This window comes from Mandrillus leucophaeus, unplaced genomic scaffold, assembly GCF_000951045.1.
Source record: "Mandrillus leucophaeus isolate KB7577 unplaced genomic scaffold, Mleu.le_1.0 Scaffold37, whole genome shotgun sequence".
NCBI classification, from domain to species: domain Eukaryota; kingdom Metazoa; phylum Chordata; class Mammalia; order Primates; family Cercopithecidae; genus Mandrillus; species Mandrillus leucophaeus.
This window is the reverse complement of record NW_012103920.1, coordinates 4,585,635-4,591,138: the sequence shown is the minus strand read 5'-3', so window position 1 is coordinate 4,591,138 and position 5,504 is coordinate 4,585,635. Positions and strand designations below refer to the sequence as shown.

The 5,504-nt window shown below is 45.7% G+C and overlaps 1 protein-coding gene and 1 pseudogene across 1 annotated transcript in view; both read left to right on the top strand.

The window, feature by feature from the left end:
- The window catches only part of WWOX (WW domain containing oxidoreductase), a 1,226,505-nt gene that overhangs the window by 819,481 nt on the left and 401,520 nt on the right, over positions 1–5,504 (top strand). The gene's annotated exons all lie outside the window — the stretch shown is intronic.
- Positions 3,049–4,305, top strand: LOC105546801 (annotated as a pseudogene).

The window sequence follows — 5,504 nt, the reverse complement described above, 5'->3', positions numbered from 1 at the left end:
GGTCTCGATCTCCTGACCTCGTGATCCACCCACCTCGTCCTCCCAAAGTGCTGGGATTACAGGCGTGAGCCACCGTGCCTTGGTCGAAATACACTCTTTTTTTTAAGAGACAGAATCTCACTGTGTTGCTCAGGCTAGAGTGTTGTGGCATCTTAGCTCACAGCAGCGTCGACCTACCAGGCTCAAGCGATCCTCCTGCCACAGTCTCCTGAGTAGCTAGGACTATAGGTGTGTACCACCATGCCCAGCTATTTTTAAAATTTCCTGTAGAGATGGGGTCTCACTGCATTGGCCAGAGTGACCTAAACTCCTGGCTACAAGTGATCCTTTTGCCTTGGCCTCCCAAAGTGTTGGGATTATAGTTGTGAGCCACCATGCCCAGCCTAAAATAAACTCTTTAGTGTCAAAAAATCTACTTGAGGCCAGGTGTGATGGCTCACCCCTGTAATCCCAGCACTTTAGGAGGCCAAGGTAGGTGGGTCACCTGAGGTCAGGAGTTCAAGACCAGCCTGGGCAACATGACGAAACCCCGTCTCTACTAAAAACACAAAAATTAGCCAGATGTGGTGGCATGCACCTGTAATCCTAACTACTCGGGAGGCTGAGGCAGGAGAATAGCTTGAACCCACGAGGCAGAGGTTGCAGTCAGCTGAGATTGTGCCACTGTACTCCAGCCTGAGAGACAGAGTGAGACTCTGTCTCAAAAAACAAAACAAAACAAAAAAAACAAAAATCTACTTGAACCAACTAAAATTCCCGTCCCCACCTAGAGTTCTAAATATTTTATGAATAAAGCCTTCAGAGCCTAAGCATTCACTAAAACCAAGTGGCCCCGCGTTCCTAATGGGTGGAATATTATTTTGAATCTTTCCATCACCTTTTCTTAATGAGAGTTACATTGCTGGGTGAAAGCTTTTTATGCAACCCCATCGTTGTTGAACAAACAGATGCTTAGCGTATTTAGGTTGGAATGCAAGAGAACTAAAGGTATGGGAGAGTCTTAAGGAAGCCTGCTTTCTCTTCAAGAATGCTATAGAATTGAAAGGTAATTCCTAAAGAACAGGCATTTGTAAATTAGGGAGGAAGAACTAAAAAAGATTCCTAGCAAGAAACATCATAAAAGGGCTGGATAAAGCCAAAAAACTAAAAGAAAAAAAAAAAAAAAAGGAATTAGAGAAAAGAGGCTTCATGTTGTTTGTAAATTTATGAATAAATCTGTTAAAGAAATACTGGATTCATATTCAACCTGGAAAACAGGGAAAGGTCTTTTATTGCATGCTTAGAAGTTTGAATACACTTTCAGTAGCTCTTCGTTATCTCAAATTAAATCTTAAATTGAGCTTGTGGTTCTGTGAATTAATACTCCGGCCTTTCAGCCCTGCTGCTGAGGTCATTCAAATCTAATGGTGGAAATGGTCACAGGGTCAGGCCTTGGTTGGTGCTGTATAGAAATGCCTTAATGATGCCGGCAGATGTTTGCATTCTGCAGCTGGGGCAGCCAGCTAGTGGGGGGCTGCAGGAAGCGGGGAGTTGATGATCACATTATTATATCAGCCGCCTGTGTGAACAAGGAAGGATAGACGCCCACCCCATCCCACCATTCCAGGTTCAAAGAGGTAGGTGCTTCCTAAAGCAGAAAAATGTAAGGGAAGTCATCATCGCTTATCACCACCTGAATGTTCACCATGGTGACCACATCTCAGGATGCTGCAAAACGAGAGAGGTCACCTGTCTGTGTAATCACATATAGCATTCTAAAGATGTTCCATTCATTCAACACATGTTTAATAAAGGCTTCATCTGAAGTTTAATGGACACATTGTTTGATAAAACAGACCCAGTCACTGGTGTCAGGGAGTTTATATAGAGGTATGCACATATCTGTGCAAATGTGTGCATTTAAGGCCCGCCGAGCCTCAGCTGATATGCATGTCCTAACTTTGCTGTTTCTCTAAGGGAATGGAAGGATTGGCTACCCTGAGCTTCCTAGACCTTTTTTTTTTTTTTTTTTTTTTTTTTTTTTTTTTGACTGACTCTTGTTCTGTCTCCTAGCTAGAGTACAATGGTATGATCATAGCTCACTATAACTTCCATTGCCTGGGTTTAAGTGATCCTCCCGCCACAGCCTCCCAAGTAGCTAGAACTGCAGGTGAGAGCTACCATACTGGTCTCATTTTTGTTTTTTATAGAGATGGGGTCTTGCTATGTTGCCAAGGCTGGTCTCAAACTTCCGGCCTCATAGGAATCCTCCTGCCTTGATAGATGTCTTCATTGTAGGTTTCTAGCCTCTGAATCCAAATTTTGTTTTCTAGTACTTTATTTTATTTTACTTTTTATTGATTGAAACCTTGAAATAAAAGTTTTAAAAAATTCATTTGATTTTAAAGAGTCTTTAGAAATATATAAAGGTTAAAAATAACTGTCATTTTGGTTTTTATAAACAGTCCACTCTTACACATAGAGACATTCAGATGCTTCATTTTGCCTATAGAAAGTTTTTCTAATAATGACCAATGATGGTGAAATTGTTATTGATTTCAAATGTGTGATTGGTTGATTTACTGGATTCAGTCCAAGCTCCTCCCAAAGGTTAGCCCATTGACTCTAGAACTCTGTTTTCCTCATTCATTCATTCATTCATTCATTCATTCCTCTAATCAGTATGTATAGTGCACTTGCTGCACGTCAGATACTTTCCTAGGTGCTGGGGAGAAACAAGCCAAGCACTTCAGTGCCTGTATTAGTCTGTTTTCACGCTGCTGATAAAGACATACCCGAGACTGGGAAGAGTAAGATGTTTAATTGGACTTACAGTTCCACATGGCTGGGGAGGCCTCAGAATCATGGCAGGAGGTGAAAGGCACTTCTTACATGGCAGCATCAAGAGAAAATGAGGACGAAGGGAAAGTGAAAACCCCTGATAAGCCCATCAGATCTTGTGAGACTTATTCACTATCACGAGGATAGCGCAGGAAGGACCGGCCCCCGTGATTGAGTTACCTCGCCCCGGGTCCCTCCCACAACATATGGGCATTCTGGGAGATACAATTCAAGTTGAGATTTGGATGGAGACACACCCAAGCCATATCAGGGTCCTAGGCAACTTTGTGTGGAAACAGAACAGAGAGGAAGCGACACACCTTTCCTTTGGGGGCAATTTTTGGGTTGCTTTTGTTTTTATTTGTTGTTGTTTTCATTCCTGGTAGTAATAGTAGCAGTAGAAAATGGCAGTGCTATAGCCATAAACAAAGTGCTCTGTGCATTCCCTCTCACGATCCCCTAAACCCTACAAGGCTAGGGGAAAATGGTAATACTCATGAACAACTCCACTTTTTAACTGAGGATGCTGGCGCTCAGGGAGGTCACGTGAGTTTCATAAGGTCACAGAGCAACCAAGTGGCAGGGCTGACTCCCACCCAGGTCTGTTACATGGGCAGCCTGTTATTACCGCACTGTCCTGACTTGCTCTAGCGAGATCTAAGAAAGGCACAATCTGCTTTCCTTTTGATGGTATGTGGCAGCATCATGGCAGCGCGAATTTCCAAGAAGAGGATGTTAGTCGCTGACGGCGTCTTCAAAGCTGAACGTGATCAGTTTCTTACTCAGGAGCTGGCTCAAGATGCTGCTCTGAAGCTCAGATTCAGGTTACACCCATCAGGGCAAAAACCATTATCTTAGCCTCCAGAACACAAAATGTTCTTGGTGAGAACAGCCGGGGATTCTGGCATTGATTGCTGTAGTTCAGAAGAGATCTGGCATCCCAGTAGGTGTTGTAGAGCTTTATGCTGAAAAGATGACCCCAGAGGTCTGCGAGCCATTGCCCAGGCAGAGTCTGCAGTACAAACTCCTAGGAGGGCTTGCCGTGCAGACGGCCTGCGATGGTGGGCTGTGGTTTTAATTTAGGTTTTAGGTTTTAGTTTAGGTTTTAGGTGGGCTTTGGCCCCCCTATCATGAATAGAGGGGCCAAAGGCTGCCAAGTTGTGGTTTCTGGGAGACTCTGAGGACAAAGGGTCAAATGCATGAGTTTGTGGATAGCCTGACGATCCCCAGTGGGGACCCTTTTAACTAGTACATTGGTGCTGCCATGTGCCATGTGCTGCTCGGACAGGTGTTCTGGGCATCACGGTGAAGATCATGCTGCCCTGGGACCCAGCTGGTAGGACTGGCCCTAAGAAGCCTCTGCCTGACCACGTGAGCATCATGGAACCCAAAGATGAGATACTGCCTACCACTCCCATCTCAGAACCGAAGGGTGGGAAGCCAGAGCCGCCTGCTGTGCCCCAGCCAGTCCCCATAGCATAACGGGCTCTCCTTGGTGGTTGTATTTGGAGTCTGGATGTTACTTTGTAAAGACATTTAATAAAATATGGTACAAAGACAACCGGGCATGCCTGTAATCCCAGCACTGTGGGAGTCAAGGCAGTCAGATCACTTGAGGTCAAGAGTTCAAGACCAGCCTGGCCAACATGGTGAAACCCCGTCTCTACTAAAAATACAAAAATTAGCCAGGCGTGCCCTGTAATCCCAGCTACTTGGGAGACTGAGGCAGGAGAATCGCTTGAACCCAGGAGGCCGAGATTGCAGTGAGCCAAGATCGTGCCATTGCACTCCCTGTCTCTTATACACATCTAGATGTGTATAAGAGACAGGGTGCATGTCTATAATCCCAGCTACTTGGGAGGCTGAGGCAGGAGAATCACTTGAACCTCTGGGAGGCAGCGGTTGCAGTGAGCCGAGATGGCACCACTGCACTCCAGCGTGGGCGACAAGCAAGATGCCATCTCAGAGAAAAACAGCAACAACAGCTAAAACATATGGATCCAGCAGCCAGTGTTGTTATTTCAGGATGGGAACCAGGCACTGCACCTCCTCAGTAGGAGTCAGAGTAAGGGGACTAGGCTGGGTGACATGACTGGGGACAGAGTTGCTGTGGAAATTGTCAGGTTATGAAAGGAGGTTAGCTGCTGGGTGTCAAGAGGTGCAAATTACTGCAGGCATTGGCAGCTGGGAGCCCTGGTGTGTCTAATAGCTCCTCGAGCCAGGAGGCCTTAATGACACCCCTACCAACACTACAGGAGGCAGCAAGTGACAGTAGGCAAGAGAGAGGCCAGATAATCTAATCTGAATGCCCCACGGGGCCTGGGGGCTGGGGACTCCAAGACCTGGCTTCTGCTCCGTGTCACAGTGGCAAAGACAATGACTCTAAAAGCACAGCCTCCAGAGAGAAGAGCCTTCAATGGACCTGGGTGTTAATCCAGGGGCCAGGTGAAAACTGGGGGATGTAGAATAGGAGGTTGGGCTGGAGGTGAGTGAGAAGAAGGGATACGGTTAGGACCAACATTTAGGCAACACGGCCACGTACAGGATTCTACCACCGTCATCACCATCAGTGTTACTGTTTCCTGCCAGGTATCTATGGGGTGTCTATCATTTCAAGTCCAGCACTGCACTGGGCATTTTTAATTGTCATTACTATATAATTATATGTAATAATTTAATTTATA